The 27,331-nt window shown below is 45.5% G+C and overlaps 1 pseudogene; it reads right to left on the reverse strand.

Annotated features, from left to right (window-relative positions):
* Positions 1–8,625: 8,625 nt before the first annotated feature.
* Positions 8,626–27,331, reverse strand: part of LOC131422020 (acyl-coenzyme A synthetase ACSM2B, mitochondrial-like) — a 29,369-nt pseudogene continuing 10,663 nt past the window's right edge.

Below are 27,331 nucleotides of genomic sequence, written 5' to 3' on the forward strand. Positions count from 1 at the left end.
GGAGATCTGAGTTCACAACTCCGCCCACAATAGGCTTCCTCCTGTGAGTTTCTAAGTTTTCTCCCCTTGTTTCTTCAGCTATAGGAGTGGTAGCTGCTTCTTGCAACTGCTACCTTCATGATGCCTTAGAGTTCCTTTTAATCTCTCAGTCACTTAGTTAATGATTTTGTAACTAAACACTTTTTTACATTAAAGTTTCTATGTTAAAATAACTAACTCCTGGGAGGTGGCATAGTAGTTAAGTTTGTGCGCTCTGCTTCAGCTGCCTGGGATTCGCAGGTTCGGATCCCTGGCGCTGACCTACGCACTGTTCGTCAAGCCATGCTGTGGCGGTGTCCCATATAAAGTAGAAGATTGGCACAGATGTTGGCTCAGGGCCAATCTTCCTTAAGCAAAAAGAGGAAATTTGGCGATGGATGTTAGTTCAGGGCCAATCTTCCTCACCAAAAAATAAATAAATAAATAATAACTGACTCCTGACTGGACTGACTGATGCAGTGTTCTTTTTCCCTCCCCCTCCCTTCTCTTCCTTTCCCTTCCCTTCTTTTCTTCTTCTCCACCTGGTAAACTTCTACTCTCTTTTAGAGACCTGACAAATACCATCCTTTTCTGGAGCTTTCCTGGACTCTGTTAGGCAAAGCCAGCCACTCTCCTCTGGTCCCCTGGCACTTGGTACAGTGCTTCTCACCTGTGGTAGAGCCCTGTATGTATATCTCTGTCTCTTCTACTAGACTGTAAACTCCCGAAGGTAGGAACCATATAACATCATTTCTGCATTTCTAGCACAGTGCTGTGCACATATTCAGGCTTGGTAAATGTCTGTCAAATTAAGGAATGAACGAATGAACGAATGAATCACGAACTGCATGCTACAGGACTTCTGTTTCAATGCTAGTCAGGTTCTATGTTTTCCTCCTCCTCACCTTCTGCCTAGATTGTAGTCTCAGTGAGCATTGGGATGGACTCTCTTGCATTCCTTCCAATGGCTGGCCCATTGCTTTGTAATGACACAATTACAGCACCCTCATTGTGTTGAGTTTCTCTCAGCTGAGTCTCTTGCTCAGTAGATATTAAGCTCCTTGAGTATGTTAGGGTTTGTTGGGCATAAAAGAGATTCTTACTAAATATTTTGTTGAATGAATTATTCCACATTGAATGATTCAGCTTCAGCTATTTTTTTTTTTTTTGGTCTAATTATCACAGAGTTTTTCAGAATTTGGTGTATTTTGTAAGATATGAAAGATAACAAAAAAGTGTCTATCTTGGCTTTTAAGCAGATGCGTGTGGCTGGGCAACAGCAGTGTGTGGAATTCAGCTGGGTTCTGCTGCAGCAGGGAATATGAGTTCATTTTAATTCTTAAAGAAAACAACGTCAGTTTGGGTGTGACCTGCACATCATCATCTGTTAAATGCAATTAATGATAACAGCTTTCCTTTATGCTCCGGGGCTTTTTGGAAAATTAAATAAGATGAAGGGTGTAGAAGTACTTTGTAAATCATTAAATGCCTACAAACTCCATCCATTCATCCAGCAAACATGTATTGAGCCTGTCCGATCTGACAGGAATGGTGGCAGGCCCGTAGGGGTGCAGGCATGAATAAGACCTGGTCTCTGTCCCTCACATCTCTACATGAACCGATGAGCTTTGACAAAGATATTCGCCATGCCACAGTAGAAGGTTAACATACTTTACAAGGGATTGTTACTAATACTACATTTAGTAAGGTGGGCTTTGTTGCTAATGGCTGCCAAGTTGACATCTTCAGTTTTCCTAGAAGAGTACTCAGAGGCAATAATGCCATGTGGTTAGAAGGAATTGGGCTTTGGAGACAAAGGATGAGCTGCAAGCTTATCCTCTGCCACTTGATGGCAAGTCACTTGTTTCCTCACCTGTGTCACTGACATAACTCCTTCTATCTAACTCGGAAGGTTAGCGAGATCACTGTATCGGCCACCTTAGAATCTCTTGTTCTCATCCGTTTATTCATAAAACTTGCAACTGTAGGTGCTTCCTACCTGCTGACCAGAGAGACACAGAGAATAAATAAGGAGACAAATAGGCAAGGTAGTTTTAGTTGGTGAGAAGTGCTATGAAGAAGATGAAAGAGCTGACGTAATGGGGAGTGACGGGGCGGGGGCTGCTACTATCGTAGGGTGATCAGGGAAGAACTGTTTGTGGAAGGGACATTTGAGCCCAGACCTAAATGACAAGAAGCAGCAGCCGGGTGAAGAAGTGGGGAGAGGACCACGCCAAGCAGTAGAGCACCTGGCATCATGAGACAGGAGAAGGTCCGTTTGATGATCGGAGGAAGGTTAGTGGTCTAGTGTCAAGCAGAAGGGAGAAAGAGGCAGCACAAGGAGTCAGAGAGGCAGGTAGAGGCCAAATCACACAGGACCTTGAAGGCCATGAAGAAGAGTTCGGAATTTATTCTAAGAGAGCGGAAGCCGTTGGCAAGTGGAAGCAGGGGAATAGCATCAGTTGATACATGTTTTGAGAGGATCAGCCTGTCTGCCGCGTGGGGAATACTCTGTGGAGGTGAGCGAGTGGGAAAGGAGAGCAGATAGGAGACAGACAGTCGTCCTGGTGACAGGCAATGGCCAGTGGTGCTGAAAGGTGTGTGGCTAGTGATGGTGGACGGGGGGTTGCATATAGTAGGTCAGACTGCAGACAAGCTCGGCCCTAGCACCAGGAGTCTTACCCGTGCTGGTGAGGCCATTTCATTGATCTGATGACTCCATAACACTTTCCCTGGCTTCTTGAACTTTGAACTCTACTTGTCATTGGGAGCAACAGTAGTGGTGGCTTGCTTTCTCGAGACTTCACTTTTTGTGTCTCCGGCTCCAGTGGTTCTTAGTGAAAGATCACGGGCTTTGGAGTGAGATAGACCTGAATTGGAATCCTTGCTCCAACACTTACCAGATGGCTGACTGGGTAGCTTTTTAATTTAATATCTGCAATCCTCAGTTTCCTCAGCAGTAAAATGGACTTAATAATAATGCCTGCTTCTTGCAGGCTTACGCTGAAGCATCAAATGAGATAATATTTGTCAAAATATCCAGCATACGGTAGGTTCTCAATGAAAGTCACTTGGCTTTCACTCTGAACTATCTCCTTCAACCTTCTGCCTTCCTAGACTGGGATGGGAAGCCAGATGTTTCTGCTGAAACTCCAGCACCAGCCTGATGGCCAAGACAAATTTCAACCTCAGGAGAACAACAAATTCCCACTTGACAAGGAAGGTCCCCACTAGCCCTTATGGTGCCCTGGTGAGAATTTTTAAAAAGTGCCTCTCTGGGAGGGTGCACTTCTGCTGCGTGTGACCTGTTTAACCCTGGGCGACATCCTCAATGAGAAAAACTGTGGGCAGATCAAAAAAAGAAGAAAACTGCCAATGTGAATATTAATTGTGAATGTCAGGTACCTTCTGGATCATTACCAGTGGGTTTTGGGAAAAATAAAGGAAATCAGATAGTAAGCCTGACAGAAACACCCCTTTCCATAAGTCAGTGTGGGCGGACAAGGAATGAGCCCCTTTCTGTGCCTCTCAATGACCCTGCATGACATCCCAGTGGCCCACTCAACGGTCTGCAAGGAGATAGGAATGGTGGTGGAATTTTGTTGCAAGTCGTCAGAAACAAAAAATCTGCCAAAAGTATATGCTTCTATTTACTTCACTCCAGATATTTTCTATCCATAAAAATAGAAGAAAAATGCAATCCCTCTGATTCTTACCTGCTTAACTTTCTCCATACCAATCACCACTACACATCCTAATCCCTATTTTGCTTTTTTATCTTAATTATTGTCTGCTTCTCCCTTCCCCCTCCCACAACAACTAGAATGTGAATTCCACGAGGGAGGGAACTTTCATTTTAAAGCTGTACCCTCCCTGGGTAGGACAATATCAGCACCAGTAATCACTTACTGGCTATTTGTTGAGTAAATGAATGCAAGGCTTTGAGAGCCACCTGGTAGAGAGACCAGCTGTTATCCACACGCAACTGAGCTCTTGTTTTTCTTTTGCATCCTACTTGGTTTGGTGTGCCTGGGAATCTTGGGGGATGGTGGCAGTAAGAACCAGGCCACACCCTTGCCCTGACAACTGAGCCACACTTATCAGATCTGGCTCTGCCCAAGAAGCTCAATCTCACTGCTGCCAATTCCAGAAGGAAATGCAGAACTTGGAAATCAGCTAGTCTGATGCAAACAAGAAGCCCTATGGCAACAGGGAACTCACTACCTCCTAAGGCTACCTGCCTTTGCCATGTACCCTCACTATTCCTAGATTGGTTCTGGAGCCACATAGAACCAGCTTGCTGTCCAGGCTCTTCTGAACCCATCTAGGCTCCTTGGGAAGGGAATGCCCCTGGGCCTTTGCCCTCCTGAGTGACCATGCCCAGGCAGGGGGACCAACCCCTGAACACCAGGTCAGCATCCGGCTTCTAGGGTAATGTTGGCTGAAATGCTGACCCACGTGCACAAGGCAGCACCACGGTGATGGAGGTGCCTGAGGCTTTTCCTGTTCCACCCACACTGCTGGGGAGATGAAGAAAGGATCTGAGAGAGAGTGAGTTCTCTCCTGTAGGGGGAGGCCAGAGGGAACTGCAATGGGGTGCAAATCACAGCACAATCTGAGTAAAGAGGGAGAAAACCAACTAAGCTTCTACCATCTGGCTCCCTCCAAACTTCCCCCCAGACATCATTGGAAGGATTCACAAAAAACTGGCATCATTTACCTCTGGGGAGGAGAACTGTGATGGTGAGGGAAGGGGGGCTTGTTTTTATTGGATACCTTGGAAGCTTTCAGAACATCTTTGAGGCATTACCAACTTGCAAAGGTAAATAATATTAAAATGATAGAAGAAAACAACAAAGGTTCTTTCAGGATGGTGCTGTCACCTCTGTAGGGCCCTTTCTGCAGGACAGGTTTCAGACATTGTGTTCTCTCATCTTCTGTGAGGCTTGCTGAGATATCTGGACCTCCCAAACCAGTTGCAAGATGGGCTCTTTATCCAGCTCACAGCCCCAGGGATGTGTTTGTCTTATCCCAGCGCTCTCTTCTTTTTAGAGCACCTGGACCCTGGAAGGACCAAAAAAATCATGACTGCATCGAAAAGCTGGATCTTCGTTTCCATCAATACCCTGCTGTTCCGAGCAAATGCCCTTTCTCTGCTCACTCGTCCCCCTCTCTCTCCTTCTGTGGGAGACTGGCTCTCTTGGTGGACTGAGGGTTTAGTTAAAGGTAACTAAAATTAAATAAGAGGTTACCTCTGATCAGAGTTCATGCAGCTGGGCTGCTGTGCCCAGCCTGACTGCACCCTTGCTTGCTGAGGCAGCACTCATTCTCTGGGCCCCATCTCTACCCCTCACACTGCACCTGTCATATGTTAACCCCTGCCTGGTGGTTTACCTGAACCCCACGAGAAGCTTCCTCAGGCATGATCTCCATGAATCTCTACCACATCCTTGTGGTGATGTCAGATCCCTTCCATTTATCAGATGAGGAGACTGAGGCTCAGAGTGGGCAGGGCATTCCTCGAACAGAACAAGACCTCAAACTCACAACCTTCAACTCTAAAAGTTAGCTACTCTCCCCACTCATCCTTGGCTACTTCCTTTTAGGAAAGATGACACTACTTGCACTTCTTTTTGAGTTTTCATTTTGGTCCCGTCCCTTCCCTTCTCCTCTGTAATCCTGGCCCATTCTTACTCGAATGTTTCTCAAACTTCAGTCATTCATGCCTCACCTTCGTTGTCTTTTGTGCTATAACAATGCGCTATTACCTCTAGTCTTATTTACTCAATATTTTCCTTTACATTGATTCTCTTCAAAAATTATATAAGAAACAAAACATATATCAATCCAAATAAAACTGTGTACCACCACCATCATTAAGAAATTAATTTTAGAGCCAGCCCCATGGTGTAGCGGTTAAGTGCACATGCTCTGCTGCTAGTGGCCCGGGTTTGGATCTGGGCAGGCAACGATGCACCGCTTGTCAGGCCATGCTGTGGCGGTGTCCCGTACAAAGTGGAGGAGGATGGGCACAGATGTTAGCCCAGGGTCAGTCTTCCTCAGCAAAAAGAGGAGGATTGGCATGGATGTTAGCTCAGGGCTGATCTTCCTCACAAAAAAAAAAGAAAAAAAATCTACTTGCCACAATGGAAGAAACTAAAAATGAATACAATGAAAACACGCATTGTTATTGTTATTAAATCCCATTGAGATATAGTTACCTGCCAAATATTTGAGACTAGTCTGGTCTCTTTCTGTTAAAAAGGGGAATTAAGGTTTTATCAGTTATTTATAGCTATGATAATGTTGCCTAACAAACGGTCCTCAAGTCTCAATGGTTTACGTCAACACACATTTATTTCTTGCAAATCTGCAGGTGGTCTGGGAGGCTCAGCTTCGGCTGTGGGTTGGGGTTATGTCTGCCCCATGAAGGTTTCATTCTGAGACCGGTGGGTCTCCAGGGCATGCTCTTCTCATGGAAGATGGCAGATGCACCAAAAATCAAGGCGAACCACGTAAGCACACTCGAAACCTCGGCTTACATCATGGCTGCTAGTATTTCATTGGCCAAGGCAAGCTACACCACCAAGCTCAACTTCATGGAGAAGAGAACTGTATTCCTCCCTTGAGTAGGGGTGGAGAGGGATGAGTAGAGAGTGAGTATTTTCTGAGTCACAAATAAACTCCACCACAAAGGTGTGGAAGACACAGAAGGAGCAAACTGAAACTTTCTAATTGACTTAATTGAAGAGAACTGGAAAAGACCAGCTGAACCCAGTCATAATTCATGTCCTAGTGGTGAGGTCACTCTGATTCTGGACAAAATCTGGGTTCTTTTAGCGAGGAACAGGTGGTGTGGAGATGGTGGTGGGGAATGGCCATTGGGCAGGTGTATTTGTCCGCTAAGGCTGCTGTAACAAAATACCACACACCAGTGGCTTAAACAACAGAAATTTATTTTCTCGCAGTTCTGGAGGCTGGAAGTCCAAGATCAAGGTGCTGGCAGGGTTGGTTTCCCTCTTGGCTTGCAAATGGCCATCCTCTTGCTGCCTCTCCATATGACTGTCCCTCTGTGCACACACCCCTGGTGTCTCTCTGTGTGTTCTAATCTCTTCTTATAAGGACACCATCAGATAGGATTAGAGCCCACCCTAATGGCCTCATTTTCACTTAATCACCTCTTTAAAGGCCCTATCTTCAAATACAGTCACATTCTGAGGTGCTAGGAGTTAGGGCTTCAACATATGAAATTTGGGGGACACAATTCAGTCCATGACAGTAGGAGAAAAGCAATGTTTGCCACACTTGTTCAAGTCTCTCCCCCCTCCAAAAGTTGCTTCCTTGATTCTGTATTTTTCCTTTTGTTCCTTCCCCTTTCAATTAATGTTTATTAAAAAGAGTAGACTACATTAGCTGTTTCCATCTCTTTCCATCCCTCACTGGATGGAGTGATAACCCACAGCCCTCAGTTTTCTACTCTTAATTACTCTATCGATTTTTTGGAAACAAGTTCTCTAAGGTTCTTGCTGCCAAATGCAATGGATCCTTTTCAGTTCTGACTCTTGGCCATTCTTGGCAATGATAATCAACTCTTGAGTCGCTCTCTTTCATCTTTCTGTTATCATACCCTGCCTTTTCTGAGTCTTCTTTCTCAGCATCGTCCGTGGAATTCTCTTCCTCTTCCTTCTCTTTAAATATTATTGTTTTCCAAGAACTCATCCTCAGCCAACAATTCCTCTCATTCCACACACACTCTGCTCATCTCTCTCTCTTTCTCTCAATAATTTCTTAAACTACATTTAAAATCTTGACCTCTCCCCTGAGTTCAAACTTAAATACCCAAATGGTTACTAAATATATGCTAATCTAGATATTCCATAGATAACATAGATAAATTAACATGACCACAACTGAATTCAGTATTCCTGCCTCCAGATCTGTTCCTCTCAGAAAGTATTATAACCACCTACCCCAGTTTACCTAATCAAAAACTGAGACCTCATCCTTCGGTGCCTCCTTTCCCTTAACCCCATCTGCCTTATTTAGTCACTAAATCAACAAGTTCCAAGAAGAAATTCTTCTAAGCATTTCTCAAATTCTCCTTTAATACATTCACCACTCAGCTACCAAGGTAATCATTTAGAAATGCATTGTTGACTGAGTTCATTATTCTCCAGATGAAGTCCAAACTCTTTATCATGTGATATAATGGCCACCTCTTCTGTCATTTCCCAACTGGAACCTGATGTAGAAATAATATTGAATGTTAACTGAGATGACTCCCCTTCTCCAGGGTAGGTTCATCTTTCTAGCTACGGATAATTGCAGCCAGCCTAGGACTTTTACTAGACTAGAAAGGCTTTTATTAGATGAGGACAGGAGGGATGAGGTGGTCTGTCTTTATCTCATCCTGAAAAAGACAAGAGGTGGTGACATTGTAGTCACAGTAAGCCAATCTTTCAGCCAATCTGAAAGGAACTGGCTGAATACTGTGATTGCTTTATACAAGCCATTTGGAGAAGGGGATGGAGCAGAGGGAGGAGAGCCAGATTTGATTCTTCAGGTAGGTCATAGACTTCCCCTAAAGGTATGGGTTCCCATCATCAATCATTCCTGGGCCTGGAGAAGGTGAGGAGAGTGTGGACTGGGCACTGAGTAAAGGTATATGACCAAAAACATTCTCGCTATAAAATAAAGATAGCAGTGCATGTGTCAGGATGAGCAATCTGCCACATTTTAAATTCTTGGAAGCTCTCAGTTAAATGATACTCCCTTAAACATTGATAAATCCAGATCGTGGAAAACAAAGTTTTGCTATTTGATTAGCATTTTGCATTTCTCTACTAGGGCAAACAAAACTCTGGCATATTTTAGTGGACTCCAGGAGGAGTATATCACAGCATATCCACATTCTAGTGGATGTTTTAAAAAATGACTGTAAGAGAAGTGCTTTGTCAAGGGCCAGAAGAGCAGGCAGGCAGATTGAAGGGGTGCATGGGCGTTGCAGGCAGACAGGCCTGTGTGGAAACCTGACGCTGTGTGACTTTGAGGAATATCACTTAACCTCTCCAAGCTTTAGTTTCCTCCCCAGTCAAGGGGAAAAATAATAGTACCTGAATCAAAGGGTGTCTGTGAACATTAAGCGGAATTAATATATGTGTTTGCTTGGCACAGTGCCTGATACTTGGCAAGTGCTTGGTAAGTGATGGATATTATTATTACCGTTCTTATTATTATTACTCAATATTCTTAAGAAGAGTCGTGGACCCTCAGAGATCCTTTCTTCTCTTCTCCAGCTCACTTGAGTCTGCTAGGAAGGTTCACCCTCCATCTCGGGGTTGTGATGAAACCCTCATGGTCCTCACCTCCCTCCATCTCCTCGACTCCTGGTTCTGGGGTCCCAGAGGCCCTAGGAACTGGGTCTGTGGTTTATCTTTCACCAATGCCACTTTCCTCTTCTTTGTTTTTCCCAAAGAGAATCCTCAGGGCTTTGATTTAAAAATGATTTTATTACTTGGTTCTAGGACACCACCACAACCATGAGCCTTGGGGGAAGGGAGATCTTTTGGAGGTGCCCGCACTGTTATCACAGCTATGACCTGAGGTCTGTAGATACCACACCGAGATGAAACACGACAGGATTTACAAAATGGCTAGGACAGTGTCTGGCACGTGGCAAATGGTGGTTCCCCTCCACTGGTCATGATCGCCCTAAGGTCTGGGGTGACGAGGGGAAGACACCACTGTCCTAACCACACACTCAAGCCTCTCTGTATGGAGGTCTTGTCTCAGGGGTGAGATGGGGCACCCTGGCCTTTCATTTCTAAGATCCAGTTTTCTGCTTGTTTCTGTTTATCCAGCTCTTTCTTTTCTTTTTTCTCCTTCCTCCCTTCTTCCCTTCTTCCCTTCCTCTCTTCCTTCCTTCTCTTTCTTTCCTTCTCTCTAATTCTTTCTATCTTTCCTCCCTCCCTCCGTTGCACCTTCCCTCCTTCCCTCCTTCTTTTCTTCCTCCTCAGTTGCTCTGTCTTGCTGTTTTATTCTTTTTCTCTCTTATTTTTCTTTCCTTTTCTCTGTTCCCCTCTCCTTTCCTCTCTCTCATTCCCTCCCTTTCTTCTTTCAAGATCTAACATGGAAAGATTTTGAGCTCATAACCAAGGAAAGACAAAAATCACACGCATGTCTTGCCATAAAGAATCTCATATCCCCAGGGGAAGGCAGAAGACCCAAAGGGAAATGGAGGGGGAGAAGGGCAGGATGCACAGGAAAGGCCCCTGCAGGTCTCACCGAGCCCCGGCCTCTCCAGACCTCTTCCAGTCCTTGTCGCTGGGTTTTCCCCATGACAGTCTTGGGCAGGTCCAAGACAAACTCCATCTGTTGGGAAAAATCAGTGCAGGGTCAGCTGTCCATGATCCCAATGAGGTTGGACTTTTCAGAGGAACTGCTATAGGGAGAGAGGAAGCTCTTGAGGCTGGAGGCTCCAGGTGAGTGAGGACTGAGGCTGGAAAACACCCAGGGAAGCCCTCTGTGCAATAAGAAGCTTCAGAAAGTGCTCGGGGACAAGGACAAGAGGAGAATGGCTGGAACTGGACATAAAGTTGGTCAGCTGGTCTCTGAGGTACTCTAGACCAGGGGAAAAGCAGTACGTGAACACAACACGACACATCAGACACCTGAGCTTTGATGTCAGACCTTCTGGGCTCCAGTCTTTCCTCTACCACTCGCCTGGTTTTGGTCAGGTCACTTGGCTTTTATGAGACTCAGTTTCCCCACTGAGTCAGCTGGAGGATAACAACAACTTTGTTGAGTTGTTGTGAGGACAAAATGAGATTCCAATGCTAAATTCTCTGCATGGGGTAAATACTCAAAAATATAAGCTGTGTTTATTAAGCTAGACTGGAGAGAACAGACATCTAAGAGTTAGGAAGCCTGGTTTTGAATTACATCTCAGTTATTTCCTGTTGGTGTGTCTTTGGCAAAACTATAAAATCTCTCTAATTTCACTTTTCTTGCCTGCAAAAAAGAATGTTTGATATCGAGGACCCCGCCTTCTCTAACATTCCTGAATCCTAATATATGAATGTTGAAGACAATTCGTTGAGGCTTCCTGTTAAACGGTTCAGTGTGCCAGGGTATTGGTCTAGGAGTCAGATGGTCTTGGATTTAATAAAAACAATAATAATAGGGATACTGATACAAAAAAAGAATCTTCTTAGCAGCTGATACGGGAATCCTCCATAAGGCAAGACTGACTTTGTTGAGGAAGGAGTTTGTTAAAATCACAGTGGGGTAGAGCAGGGCTTGGCAAACTGTAGCCTGTGGGCAAAATTCAGCCCTCCTCCTGTTTCTGTAAATAAAGCTGTATCGAAACAGAGCCGCAGCCATCGATTTACAGTTGTCTCCGGCTGCTTTCACACTACAAGGACAGAGTTGAGTAGCTGCAACAGAGACAGTATAACCTAAAATATTTAGGTTTTGGTGCCTGGACTGTAGATAGAGGGTAGAAAGAAGCCATAAGAGAGATCCAGGTTGAACACTAAGAAGAAAGCTACTCTGCATATCACGAAGAAGGGAGCAGAAGGGTATTGTCGCTGGAAGGAGGGAGGAGGTGGAAAGAACCTGCTGCCTGGGGCATTCTAGAGGAGAGACTTGTAAAAAGAGACACGTCAATTGAGTAATACACTGTTATATTGTGTGATAGGACCCCTCTACTGAAATAGAGGGGTCTCTCAAATATTCAGTTACAATGCAAAATTCATAATATTCTTGGTGTGATTGGACTTCTAGTCTCCTTTTAAAATACTTATTAAACGCTTATTATGTGCCAGTCACTCTTCTAAGTGCCTTATGCCTTACAAATATTAACTAATCTTCTTAACAGCCTGTGAAGGAGTAACACCACTATCCCCATTTTACAGGTAAGGAAACTGAGGCACAGAGAGATTGCTGAGTAAGTAAGTGGTCAGATGGATTTTGAATGTGACAGTCTGATTCCAGAGACTATGCTATACTGCCTGCCTATCAGTTTGAGGCTGAAAGTCTGTGAGGTGGACTCTTTAATGTGCTGCCCAGATCCCCCTGCAGGAATAAAAGGCTTACTCCCCCACTACCAGACGTCTTTTGGGAGGGCACAGCTAAGGAGAGCTGTCTCTCCCAGGGCCATACCCCCTTCCCAGGGCAGCCTGCATCAATGCCTGACCCACATGGGGCTATAAAGGCCCTCCCCCTTGACCCCTCTACCCTCTCAGGAAACCCTGAAAGGTTGTCCTAGCTTCAGAACCCCCATGGAGTCGGCTGAGGCCCCCACTGAAACTACATCATAGTGCAACTTCACCTTCTGCCCAATCCTGCTCCCTTCCCATCCATCTCCTTCCACAGGTGTTGATACCAAAGCATTCCCTGATAAAGCTCTGCAGGTTAGCCTCCTTCCCAGAGTCTGCTTCTCAGAAACCACCTGCGACAATTAGCCTGTGCTGACAAAGCGTCAGTGAGCATCCGGGTTACACGAGGATCTGAGGGGCTTGAGGCTTAACGTGCTTGCTCTCACCTTCTACCCCAGGCTCAGAAAAACAATGTTTTTCTTTCCCTGGGGCAAGCTCCTATCTTGTACCGGGCTCCAAACACTAGGTCCTCCTTCTGTGTCAACTTCCATGCTTTAGTTCTCTGCCCCAGAGTGAAAACAGTATAGTGCATTCTGTGCTTTTTGCCTTTTCTGGTAGGAGCACTTCCATTTTCCTGTAAGAAGCCACCCATCCCTCACTCAGTCCATGTCATGGGTGCAGGGCAGCTCTCTCTCCCATCCTTCCTGCGCTAGCTCCTGAGTGATCACATGACCCAGAACTGGCCAGAGTGTCCCATCCTCTGGTTACAGAGATTGGTTTAAGATGGACACATGACCCAAATTGGTCCACTGAGAATCAACGTGAAGACTGTTGCTGGCGCCTTTGGCGAAAAAGGTGCTCTTTTTCCATTGGGATTTGCTAAGCTGCTAAAAATGTATATTTGGAGCTTTTGGAGGCCATTACAAAGGGAGAGTATTTCATGAAATGAAGCCAATACAGAAAGAAGGAGAGTCAAGGGGTGAAAGAGACATCTCTGACCACATCATTTGAAAGCCTATTGCCAGCTGTGACTAAAGCTTCACCCCCCCCCACCCCCGGACTTCTCAATTGTGTGCACAATAAACATCAAGTTGGGTTTCTGTCACTTGCGACTGAGAGATTACTGAATAATACAGCAAGATCTCAGTGCAGAAAGTGGGAATGTAGGCCAGGTATCGGCTAGAACTTGTTCCCATGGGAGCATCCGACTTTCAATTCAGAGCGAGTTAAAGTCTAAGGACAATTTTCAGGCATCTGGACAGTTGGGCTTTCTTGGTCATAGTCAGGCAGAACTTTGGAATTAGAGGCCTCATCCTCTGCCTGAAGGAGAGAAATACAAGAGGAGAACCATCCTTCCTTCCTCAAGTTCGGGAGCCCAGAGGCCTCACTGTCGTCGGGTACTTGTACGGGGCCATCACTGACTTCACGTGCTGCTGCAGCTCCTTGGTGAGCTGGTCCAGGTAATAGAACAGAAACCATGGGGCCAGGACCACAAATGCCTTCACTACCTGCAGCAAGGATGAGGGCCAAGAGAGAAGGGGTCAGAGGGCGTCATCGTCTCCTGAGATAATGCAAAATCAGTGTTAAGAATCTCACCACAGCTAACACCTGTATATCTCCCAATTACTCCTCCAGATATCCGGGGCAGGGCAAAGGGAGAAACTGAGGATAATAATGGCCAAGATTCCACCTCTCTCTCAAGTGGCTTATCGCATGCACAGGTAAGACTGTAGATTGAGACCAGGCTCACCTCATATCCCTAGGACAATAGAATGAAGAGGAGAAACTAGATATAAGAGAATAGAGGAAATAAAGACTGGGGACTACGAGCCTAAATGACTTGTTTAACCTCTCCAAACCACAGTTTGCGTGTCTATAAAATGGAGATCCAATTGTCATACTTACTTCACGGGAAATGAAATGAATTCATATGCAGCACAGCTTAGCTCAGTGCTTGGCACACAGGGTTTTCTCAGTAGAGGATCCCCTTCGGGCCCCATTTGCCTAGTGGCTCCCATGATTTCCATGGGTGATATGTCCCTTAACTGCCAGAGTATGACATGGTCAACTTCCTACAGAAATGTCCTTGGACATCGACCCACATCTCTACATCTTAACCTTTCCCCACACACACACCAGGCACTGTGAGACTCCATCTGGCCTATTCCTATGACCCTGGCATTATAAGGAGTCTTTCTTCTTCCCCGTATTCTCACTGTAAGCCCCAAGGCTCAGGGGCTCTAACTCTTGTCTCAAATTCCTCCTCATTCCTCTGGTCAGGGATCAGTTTCTGATTCAAATGCCAAACAGCAGTGGAATCCTTGCAGCCCCGTAATAATAGACCTTATGTGGTGCTTGCTGTGTGCCAAGCCTTATTCCAAGCACTTTACGAATGTTAACACATTTAATCCTCACAACAACCCTCATCTTACAGATGAGAAAGTGAGGCTCAGAGAGGCTAAGTAACTTGCCCAAAGCCACATAGCTAGTAAGTGGCAGGGCCAAGATTTGGACCCAGGCTGTCCAGGCCCAAGAATTCACTCTTAACCATCATGCTATACTGCCCTTCTCTCCTAAATCTGCAGACCCCCAGGCTGCTGCTCGGCCATCACCTCTCCTCGGATGGGGTCCAGGCTGCTGACTACAGCCTCCTCCACCACAGCGGGGTGCTCCATCAGTGCACTCTCCACCTCTGAGGCTCCAATCCGGTATCTGTAGAAGAACCTGTCCTTCAGAGGAGATTGGACACTCAACGTGCAGGCCAACCCCAAAGTCTAGACCCAGCCAAAATAACAATCCAGATTACCCTTCCCAGCCCAGAAGCCAAGCTCACCCACTGGAGTTAATGATACCATCTGCCCGCCCCATGAGCTGGAAATACTCATCTTCATCCTTGATTCCCCAGTCTCCCAGGAGCCAAAAGTCTCCTCAAACGTTGGCTGCTGTCTTCTCAAGACTGTCCCGGTGAGTAGACAGAGTCATTGTGCCTGCAAAGCCCCAGGGCTGCCATGAACAGATGGCAGGTTGTGCTTTTACAACTTGAACAACTAAACATGGTGGGCTTGCTCTGAAGCTGTCAACTCCAGCCCCCGGGTGGAACTGGGCCTTCCTTCTGTATTTCAGTTATTCAGTCTCTCACCTACTCCGCGGGGGTCAGTCTGACTGACATATCAAAGCGTTCATTCACCCAAGCTCTAGGGCGCTTTCCCTGACTGATTCCTCCTTCCCTTCAATGGTCAGCCTAACCCCGGCTGTACTCCATGACCCTGCTCAAGGGAACCAAAGTTTATTAGACATTCTTCTTGGCTCCTCTGTTAGATCTGAAAGTTCTAGAGACACATCAGTGAGCCCCCAGGGCCCCGGGCAATGTGCATATTTCTACAGTGGCCGGGCCCCTCTATTCAGCTGAGGCACTTGTTCAGAGCAATGAGAAGGTCTGAGGTTTTCCCCTTGTTAGAGCATCTCTATATCTTGTTCCAGGGTAGAGATTGAATGTAGCATAGGGATTTCATAGTGTGGCTCCTTCATTTGGAAAATAGGGGTACTGAAGACCAGCGATCAAGAGGCCTGTTGGAGGCCAAACAGCCATCACAGCTGGCAGAGCTGAGACCAGAAGCCAAATCTCTTGGCCACCAGCTTGACTCTTTTTCCTGGTCACCATGCAGCCCCTGCTGGCGTTAACTCTGCGGCCTTGAGTCAACTCACCAACTCCTGAGTCTGTTTCCTGTCTGTCGAGTGGGGAGAATCCCGGCGCATGAGGATAGAGGGGACAGCGCACAGGAAATGCTTGGAGAAGCGCACAGTGTGGCTGTGCCCTCTTCTCTGGGGCTCAGTTTTCCTCCTCTGTACAGTGGAAGTGATCATGTGGATCTACAGCAACTCTTTTATTTAACACACTCTTACGTAGCACTGTTCTAAGTGTTTCACAAACATTAATGCCTCTCGATATCCATAACATTGCTGAGAGATATTATGATACGTGTTTTACAGGTGAGGAAACTGAGGCATGAGAGACCAGTAACTTGCCCAAGATCACACAGTAAATAGTGGAACGGTGTTTTGAACTGAAGCAGTTTGTCTCCAAGGACCTCACAGGGTCGTTGGGAGGATTAAATGAGTTTAATGTATGTGAAGTGCTTTAGAATAGAGCTTACCATATAGTAAGCACTCAATAAATGGTAGCCACATTTATTACTGGATTTATTATTTAATTTATTATTTAATGTGTTTGAGGTCTTCCCTGCCCATTTTTCAATGATAACGGGCTTGGATGAGTCTGGTAATCTCTGGCTTCACCATCCTCACCTATAAAGTGAGCCAGTTAGACTCAAGAATCATCCATTTCTAACACTGCAAGGTCTGAAGGTAGGGATGCCTCCAACTACATGGTGGTTTCAATGTGGTGTCTAGCATGGCTCTGAAGGAAATCAGTGGCATGGAGCAGGGACAATAGTTGGGGGTGGGGGCAGGACTGCCCTTGGGAAAACACTGCTGTATATAGTTGAGAGGCAATAAGCTTTCTGGCATGAAACACTTCTTGGGGTGTAAAGGAGTGTCTGGAGAAAGATCATTCTTCAAATGGGATCATAGTGATGGGCTAAGGATGGCCGGGGTGAATGGCCAGTCTTTTCTCTTGGCACCCGTTCTTGGACATTGGACCCCTCTTTGTCTCTATGTCTTCCCAATGCCTCTTGAGAAGTTCATAACTTTGGGACCCCTCTCATCCCTCTCAGAACCCGTTATCCCCACAAGGGGACAGAGAGAGGAGAGGGGGTTCCTCACCACATAGCCAGAGAAGATGCCTATAGGCCTGATGGGCTTGACCCTGATGCCCAAGTCTCCTTCTGCACCAGGGGCAGGACATTGCCCTCGTCATCTATGACCTGGAGGAAGAAGCAGATTGATTGCATAACAGGAAATGGCTTGAATGGCAGCGCGGAAGAGCTGAGTTTGTCAAATGGAAGACCCTCTCACTCTAGTGGTCCCTGAAAACAAGAACCAGAAACCAAAAGAAGACAAGAGTTTTAAACCCAGATCTCCAGTCCACCAGCCTGGGATGGTTTAGGAGAAGCCCCTTATTGAGACTGGACCAGATGAGCTTGGGAAGATTCTTCTGGCCTTAGGAGCTCAGGAGATATAATAACCTCCCATTATCTTTGAGGCCTATGGGCCTGGACCTCAGACAGATCAAAACTCAAATGATGACTCTGCTGCCTTACTAGTTCTCTTTGAGCTACTTAAGCTATACATCTCAGGGCCTTCATCTGTAAAACAGATAATGACAGCTTATTTCACAGGATTGTACGAGAATGAAATAAAATACTAAAAAAAAGGGCTCTGTAAATGGTTATCACAGTCAGGGGTGGGAGAGCAGACAATTACACATAACACTGAATAGAGTATAAATTGTTACCTTTTAGATACATACACCTTTTAGATAGATACATACATAGATACACATATGCACATTCTATTTCTTGGAATTACCCAAAGAAAGAAGAGAAAGGAGCAAAATTTTAGCTACAGCATATTGGTTATGGCGTTGTTTTTACTAGCGAAAAATTTGGAAATCACCTATTGACCAACACAAGGCGTAAAGAGTGTTGGAGCCACACTATCCACTACGCAGTCGTGAAAAATCACGCTGTAGATTGGTGCTAACTGACCCAGAAAGAGGGTCACCCAAGATTGTTCAATGATAAAAGTGAGTTACAAAATGATATGTTAAGATTCACCCCTATTTTTTTAAATGTACATATTTATATAACTAATGAGCTAGCTAATTTACGAGCTATTCAAAGCACTTTTCTCTGGATGATAATGATATGAGTAATTTTCTCTTTTCTCTTCCTTTCTGTCTTCCTTCCTCCCTTTCTCTCTCTCTCCTTCTTAAATATTATTTTAATATCTTTACTTTCTGTTATTTTTCCTCAATGAGCAATGTAATAAGTAAATTACTGAAAAATTGGTGTTTTCCCCTCCCTCCTTAGTGCCCCTAACAAACCTGCACATCATAGTGGGGAACGGCGGGTCCCAGGCGGCCAGGTCTGATTTTCATTGTCTTAGAAACTCTGCAGGTGATTCCCTGTGGAAAGTGGTGGGCGGATCAGCAAACCTCAGGAGGATCACAGGTCACAGAAAAAGAAAGACAGACTCAGCAGAGCAGGTCCTGACACGGTCCTTAAGTGGCCTCTCGTTTGGTATCTCCCTCCCTCCCCTTTACCTGGCTCCCCCTTTACTGGAACCCTCATCCTAGGGGTTGCCCTACAGTGGAAAGCAATCTGATTGACCACTCCCCAGGGAAGAGGAACTAATCATCACATTATGATCTCTTTAGAGGGAGCCATACTTTAATAAGGGACCACGGACACCAAAAGTCCTTTAAAAGAATATGGGATTAAATTATCTCCCATAAGAGGACCATCTCTAGGGCTGGCCCCGTGGCTTAGTGGTTGGGTGTGTGCACTCCGCTACTGGCAGCCTGGGTTCGGATCCCGGACACACACCAACGCACCACTTGTCCGGCCATGGTGAGGTGGCATCTCACGTCCAGCAACTAGAAGGATGTGCAACTATGACATACAACTATCTACTGGGGCTCTCGGAAGAAAGAGGGCAAAAAGGGAGGAGGATTGGCGATGGATGTTAGCTCGTGGCCAGTCTTCCTCAGCAAAAAGAGGAAGATTGGCATGGACGTTAGCTCAGGGCTGATCTTCCTCACCAAAAAAAAAAAAAAAAAAAAGAGGACCAGCTCTTCTTGAATCCTGAAATAAATCCTACAGAGATGCTGGTGACCAAAGGAGCAGTCCCTAAACGTGGCCTCCTCTGAAAGGCTGGAAGCCCTTGCCACGACTCCACTGTCCTTCCCCACATTTGCAAAGTTCTTCCACTTCACAGCCCTGCCATGAGCCTTCTCGGGAGTTCTGCCAGGGGACCCATTAGCCATAGAAGGATGTAAGGTAAAAGAGTGGAGAAGAGGAGGTGAGAAGTCCTGAGAGTCCTGAGAAGAAGCACTGGGAAAGGAGTTGGGGGGAAGGATTCCCCAGATAGTTTGGGTAAGCGGCATAGTGTAGAGCAATGTGAATCCACATCGTGCTCACGGGGCCCCAACAGTTCCAAGAAGGCCTCTCAGTCAGTGAGGTGGGGTGCTAGCGGGTTCCTCTCCCCACCCCTCACTTCACTATGAGTAGCTTAGTGCAGTGCCTGCATGTTCGATAAACTCAAGTCTCTGTGGAAATGTTACTCCGTTACAGGAGACTTTCCTGACCATCATATCTGAAACACCAGCCCCTCATCCCTCCTCACCCCTTCTCACCAGCTTGACTTCTCTCCACAGAACTTCTCACCATCTGCCATGTCATATATTCATTAGTTTATGTCTCTCTCCCGACTTCTGCTAGAATGTGATCTCCGTGAGAACAGGAGCTTTGCCTGTTTTGTTTCTGCCAAACTGTCAATGTTTATCTCATAGTAGGTGCTCAATAAATATTCACTGAATAAGTGCATGATAAATGGTGGCTCATGTTTTTATTATCAAAGAGCCTTTCGAAGCCCATTCACCAGCCCATGGTTCTAGGAGCAGGGACCATTTCTGTCTGGCCATAGAATTCTCGGATGTCCAGTCCTGTCTGGGCCCTCGAGCTCTCCAGAGTGTCTGGAAGGAGGGTCTCCCCTCCGCTGAAGCAGTCCTGTAGATGTGGGAACTTGTACCTGAAAACAGAAGAGAGGTAAGAGTTCCCTCTGAGCCTCCCTGGAACCAAACTCTGCCTAGGCCTAGAGCTGGATTCTGGGTGCTTTAATGGTGAAGTTGGCTTCATGGGGCTAACCATGCTCAGAGGGCCAGATAGATGAGCACATGTGTATGTGGGGGAGGCAGGAGGAGGCGCCAATAGACCAGAGGCTCTTTCCAACCCCCAAAGCCCCGTCGCCTGGAAAGATCCTGTTGAACCAATACCTAGTAAATGATGGGGGCTCCTACCACGTTGTTGACTGGGTAGCTGGACAGGGCCTGGAGGGAGAAAGCCAGCTGGCACTGCCCATCGGGTCAGATGATGAGCTAACTGGCATGCACAGTGGTTATGAGCAAGAGCTACAGAGGTGGGCTCTGGATTTGAATTCTAGCTTCTTTGCTGTGTCTACTTTAGATCAAATGAGCCCCAATTCTCATGCACCCTCAAACCAAAAATGACAGAGAAATGACCATCTATTGTTATAGAGAAAAGGTCCAGGACTAACTCGGAACGTTTTTGTCAAATCCTGGCTGCCAATTTAATGACTTGCCTCCGTAAATACACCTCTAGAATTACACAAACCCCTAGTCACCAAGGGAAAGAGATCAGCCATTGTCGTGTCTTGGTTAAAAGTTCCTTAACCTCCTAGGACTAGCTTTATAATAGATTAATTCCAGCCCTATTGTCCCCAAAATATTTTGGGGACATAATTCACACAGAAAACTGATTTGAAAAGTTAAAATTGCCTATAGACAATTCACAAGAAGTGCTACTGATAAACAGCCAGTACTGAATACTTGCCAGGCCCTGTGCTATCCCGCTGAATTTTCACAATAACCTCACAGAGTTCGTATTATCACTCCCATCTTAAAGAGGGGAAACTGTGACTCAGAAGGTTAAGTAACTTGTCCAAGGTCACACAACCATCAAGTAGTGGAACCAGCATTTGCAGCCTGTAATTTTAACTGTTATGTAACACCACCTCCATCCCATGCTCTGCTTTGTGCAGAATTTATTACAAAGAATGGTTTAGGCAAAAATGTCTAGAAAAAATGATTAACATTAGTGCATGATGTTATTATTTCCTCTGAGTGCTCTTGATGAACTGGTATAAGCTATGAAAGTCATCCCATTTCCCTTATTGCCTTGCCTTACAGGAAACTCAACATAAAATTACCTACTTATTGGTTGTACTTCTTACTTTCCTTAGTCTCCCCCCCCATTCATCTATATTTTCCTAACAGACCTTATAATTTTACGTCTGTTTTCATGTTGGTGTTTTTTTCTATTTTTGGCACTTAACAAAAGCCACTTCAAATCATTTTTGGAAGGAGGCAGAGTAAGAATATGTTTAAAACAGAGAATGACGAATCATCTGAAGAGAATCTCCTGAGACAACCTAAACTGTGCCTGACCTTTTGACCTTTAAGAATATCATCCATGCCTCAGTTTACTCTTGGGGTCTCTGTTGCCAGCCAAACAGAAGTCTGGGTGTGCCGTCAACTGCTACAGAGACCTGGAGGCCTCAGGATGTCAAGGACCCAATTCCCCATCACAAATAGAGTCCAACGTAGGGCATGACTTTGCAAGCAAAATGAGCCCATTTCCATTGCTTTGTTGCCCCAGGGTAATGTGGTTTATAGATTTCATTTAATGGCTACCCCATCAAGTTCTAGAAAAACTCCTACTTATTCTTCAAAACTCCTTGTAGATAATAGCCCCAAACTGGAAATAACCCTGATGTCCATCAACAACAGGATGGAAAAAGAAATTGTGATGGATCCACAGAATGGACTACTATACAGCAATGAAGAGAACAAACTTCTAATACGTGCAATGATCTGGACAGTAATCACAGGGAATGTTGAGTCAAAGAAGCCAGACACAAAAGATTACACACTGTATGATTCCACTTATATGAAGCTTAAGAAGAGGCAAATTAATCCATGGTGGTAGAGGCCAAACGAGTGATTAACTTATGAAGGGGTGTGGACAATGGCCAGAGTGGGGATGAGCACTGTCTGCAGTGGTGGGAATGTTTCACATCTTGATCTGGTGGGGGTTACATGGGTGTCGTCTATGGACTGAATGTTGTGTCCCCCGCAATCCACATGCTGAAGCCCAGCTTCCCATGTGATATTTGGAGGTGAGACCTTTGGGACATGATTAGGTTTAGATGAGGTCACCAGAGTGGGGCTTCCCTGATGGGATTAGTGTCCTTATAAGAAGAGGAAGAGACACCAGAGCTCACTCCCTCCACCATGTGGGGACACAGGGAAAAGGCAGCCTTCTGCAAGCCGAGAAGAGAGCTGTCACCGGGAACCCAACCATGCTGGCACCCTGATCTCAGGCTCCCAGTCTCCAGAACTATGAGAAATAAATGTCTGTTATTTAAGCCACTCAGTCCATGGAATTTCAGCAGTTTGAGCTGACTAATAAAGTGTCTAACATACATAAATTATTTTCAAGCTGTACACTTAAGATGATTGCACTCTATGCACACACACACACACACACACACACACACACACATATACAGATAGCACCACCTCCAATATTCCATTCCTCTCTTTTACACTTGATTCACCACCATCTATCTGATACTTGACACCAGGGCAAGAGCCCATTAAATATGTGTTGAGTGAATGAATGACCCATGATGCCTGTCTCCTGAATATATTCCTTTTATCTGTATATGGGTCTGTCTCTTTCCCTGGACCATGAGCTCTATGAGGGCAGGGACCTTTTCCATCTCCTGTACTGAACACTGTCCATCTGTGTGACAGGGTTAGTCAAAATTAGATGAATTAAAAGAAATTGCAATAAATTGGAATGTGCAAACCTTGGGCTCACTCTGACCATCTGGTGCAAACTGGATCCTCTCTTACCTTTAGAATGACCAGCAGGTCAAACTTTGGTAAGAGATGGATAAATGTGCATGCTCCTGATGTCCAGGGTTCCAGAAATGAGGCCACGAGGTTCAATATCTAAGCTGTGTCTGAGATGGTCCATATTATCTCAGATGCTTTCAGGTCTGTCCACATGCTGAGAACATAGAGGAAGTATATGTACATATATGTGAGTGCATGCCGGGGTTAGTGTAGCATGAGTGTGTGTGTACGTGTGGGGAGGGCTAGGTGTGTATGCACAGGTCTGTGTGGACCTGAGTGTGTTTGTGTATGCTCGTAGGAGTGTGTGTAAGTGTGAGCAGGCAGGAGGAAGGAGTGGTTTTCTATCCACACATCCTGTATCAAGAAGGGGCAAGTATTCATAACGTGTGATCCCAGCTCCCACGACTTAACAGCTAATTGGGTCTCACTCACTTTATCCCCAGAACGTAGTACAGTTTTGGCATGTGGTAACCACCCAGGAAATGTTTACTAACAGAAGACATCTAAGTGAATATTCTAACAAGAGTCCTTGCTAAGTTCAAGTTTGGCTGGGTAGATCTTTGATTCTCTTTTCTTGAAGAATAATGAATTTCCTGAGCACAGCTGAGGGTCTGGTACAGGGAAAATCTTGTTTCCTTTCTCCAGGCCAGAATAAAAGGTATTAGGCCTGTCTTAAAACAAAAATGATTTAGGCTAGACATGAAGAACTTCCTTGTGGCTGGGAATATCCATAGTGTGTGTCCCTTCCTGAAGATGATTAATGCTTTCAGCTCTGTAGGGAAATTGGGTCATAGCCTATTAGGATGAAATTTTGGAGGGGCTTGGAATTTAAAATCTTAGTTACATTGAAGTGATTTATCTTCCCATCTTTTAGAAACTGCATTTTACTATAGCTCTTCTACTAAATAATTCCCATTAAAAATTTTATTTTATTTTTTTTGGCACTGCAGGCTCACAGATGGGACATTTAAGTTCTTGAGGTTTTTTGCATTAAATATTTTTCCATTTCTAATAATAAAATTATTTATTGAAAAAGAAAAAGACCCACTGAAAAAGACCCTGACGAGCTCTTGTTATTATCGCATGACAAACTTGGCGTGGTATTTCCTGATTCCACTGACAGGGTTGCTGTAGAGTGGAAGGACATTCTGAATTAGGAGATCTGAGATCCAGAAATTCTGAGACCTCAGTTCATCTAATTAACCCAGTTACAGCTTCTACTTCAATGGATTTGAAAAGTAATTTGCTTCTGACAAAAAGGCCCTCTCGGAATCTGTAGCATCAAAGCAAATTACAGGCATCCAAAGGACAAGATACAGAGCAGTCTGGGGAGAAACGCATATAAACTTTACGTTCATCATTCAGTCTAGTAGACACGTGGCTCAAAGCACTGAAGAGATGTTGAGATCCCATGTTATCTGAAACAGAAATGTCCACCAGAGGTCACTGGATACCCAGCTTGCTAAGCCATGCTCCCTGGTGTCCCGCTTCCCAACCGTCTATCTCAGAAGCATCAGATGGTAGCCCGCCCCAGTAGAACTCGATTTGAGCTCAAACAAGTCTCAAGGCCTGGTCGTGTAGTTCTCTGTAAAGAAAGAGCTCTTCTTAACCAGCATCCATCTTGGTCTTGATGCGCAGGCTTGAGTGGGAGTGTTGTGCCATCTTGGCAAGGCCACTGGTCCCGCTGGTGAAGTCGATGGCAGCTGCTTATTGGCTTCCAGTCTCCACACAGCGATGTGTGGTAGATGCTTCTCTGACAGAGACACGGACTGTCACCTTCTCAGATCCGACACCAGATGTCCTGGTGACTCATCTCTTCCCACCTTCCCCCACGCTGGCAAGGGCAAGTCAGCCAACCCACTTCAGAGGGGGGCTGATGAAAGGTTAAGATGATGAGATTCTGAGTCAGTCAGACTTGGGCTTGAAAACCACTCGGGTTTGGCACTTTGTTAACTGTGTAACTTTGGACCATTTATTTAACTTCTCTGAGTCTCACTTTCCATATCTGTGAAATGGGATCAACAGTACCTGTCTGTTTTATTGAGTTATTGAGAAAGTTAACTGTGATACAAAGGAAATGAGCAAGAACTCAATAAATGTTAGTGATCTGATTGCTGTTGGGAGCCCCAGCATGACATCAGGTGAAGGGAAGGTGCTCAGTTAGTATGAGTTTTCCCAGTACATCCTCTTCCATTCCCATGAAGCATCTGCCCCTCTCCCGGACATCTCCTCCAGTGTCTCGATTTCAAGTCTCAAAGCTGGTCTCACGTTGCCTATTTTTCTGACAGTTATCTTAAAGACTGTGACATTAGAAAAGCTTTCATTCTCCCTAGGGGTTTCCTAAGGTATGTGTCTCTATTGGGGGGATTTCAAACACGTGACAGGGAAATGCATTCTTCCAGCCAGTCCTGCTATCGATGGCTGGAAGGACACATAGAGTCCTCTGAATTGAGAAGCAGCCTAGCTTAGGGATACAGAAGGTGGGTAGAGGAGCCTGGAAACTCAGTCTATGAGCCTTCTGTCACATTTTGCCTCATACACTCTTGGCCTCACCTCTGATTCCAGCAATGGTTGCAGTGAACAGCTCTGGGTGAGTTTCAACGCATGCGGTGTTGCTTCTAGTGTGGACCATGGATGATTCACTTTGTGCCCCAGGGCTTCTCTGTTGCCATCAGGGCATGGGATTGTGAGCCTGCTCTGCATGCATGTGCAGTCCAGAAGTGTGAGGTAGATAATGCCCCCCAGTGCAACTCTCCACCACTGGGGGTCAGATGTTGTTGGGTCAACACCATCAGTCCTTTAGTGGACAATCCTAAGAAGCATTCCGTGTGCTCCTCAGAAGGTTCCTGCGGATCAAGCCCCACTTATCCCTGCAGTGACTCAATAATAAACTCTTGTATTAGCTTTTCCTTCTTCCCTTCTTCACTCTCCCCAGTCCCACACTCTGCTCCCTGAACCTCCCCAACACAGCACCTGCACAGAAGTGCTTGGTTCAGTTTCCACTTTTGGTGAAAACTCAGGCTAAGACATGTAGATACTCACCATAGTAGTGTCTTGAGGTCCAGCCACCCATTCCGGCTTTTCTCAGACACCAGTAGCTTCGTTTTCAGAGGAGGGCAGTTAGGTGCCATGGTGTCCACTGCCTGGGCCACTTCGTCCCCAGCCATGATGGCCCTGGCTTTGGACACCTGTAGCCTATAGAGAATGTCTTTGGCTTTCATCTGGATAGTCCCAGGCATGAAGACGAGGCCTGGAGAAGCCAAATGGCTTAGAGACAACTGGAAGGGAGGATTGTCATCTTCCCCAGAGAAGACCGATGTAAACAGCCAGTGGGGAGTAAATGGAGGAGGGGAGGTTGGGTAGTTGTGACCAATGGGAGTATCAATAACAAGGGGACCAAGGATCAGAGAGTGATTTGAACCCAACTTTTCCTGGGTTGTCAGAGCTGGAAGGGGTCCACTGAGACTAAGGAGAGAAATTGAGTTGCCTAATGTCACACCATTGACAGTTTAAGGCCAACACAACCTCTCCCCATCCCAAATGCCCTGCAGGAGTTTCCCGTATCCAGATTCACACAGTCACTAAAACAGGGGAAGGCACCTGGAACTGTCCGTGGTCCTGCAGCACCGTGGTGCTCTAGGTCCGGACTGTTTCTCCCAAACCTGGGACCCTGAATGTGCTTTCTTAGCCAAGAGTGCACTTAGATTTTCTTTGTTTTTGTTTTCTATCTTGATGAAGCTCTTGTGATTTCGTTTTATTCTTCCAGAGAATAACTAGACTTATGTTTCTTTCACCTTTTATGAAGCTGATTTCACATGTTCCTCCTCTTAAATAGCTCTTACCCCTGGCTCACTTTCTTCTCACTCTCAACACTTCAGGAGCCACAGAAAAAATACTTTACTGATAAAAAATGCTAAGTGTCATCTGAGCCTTCAGCAAGTTCTAATCTTTTTGCTGGTGAAGGGTCTTATTAAAAAAACAACATCTGTGATACAATAAAGCAAAGCACAACAAAACGAGGTGTGCCTGTAATTTGACATATATGTATATTGTGAAATGAACGCCACAGTGGATTAACATCCATCACCACATAGAATCACAATTCTTTTTATTATGATGAGAACTTCTAAGATCTACTCTGCTAGCAACTTTCAAATATACAATACAGTATTGTTAACTATAGTCCTCATGCTGTGCATTACATCCCCAAGACTTATTTATCTTATAACTAGAACTTCTCATCTCTTCTTGAACATCACCACGGGTACCCCCAACTCAACAGTTACCAAATTGAACTTGTCATCTTTCCCCGACACCCCCATACCTGCTTCTCCCTGTGTCCCTCACTCCAGTGAAAGAGAGCCGCATCCACCCAGTTGCCCAAGTGTCTGTGACTTCTCCATTTCCCTGGCCTTCTTCCTTTACCATACGTTATTCATCAGAAAATCCTGCTATCAGTTTCTTCCTCATTGTCTCCTAAATCCATACACTCAACTCCACCTCCACCACCCCATTCACGTTGAAGCCACTATCATCCCTCATCTCCCTTCTGGGTTTCTCACCCCCATTCTTGTCCTCCTTCATCCTATTGTCT

The sequence above is a fragment of the Diceros bicornis genome, chromosome 26, assembly GCF_020826845.1.
Source record: "Diceros bicornis minor isolate mBicDic1 chromosome 26, mDicBic1.mat.cur, whole genome shotgun sequence".
NCBI lineage: Eukaryota > Metazoa > Chordata > Mammalia > Perissodactyla > Rhinocerotidae > Diceros > Diceros bicornis.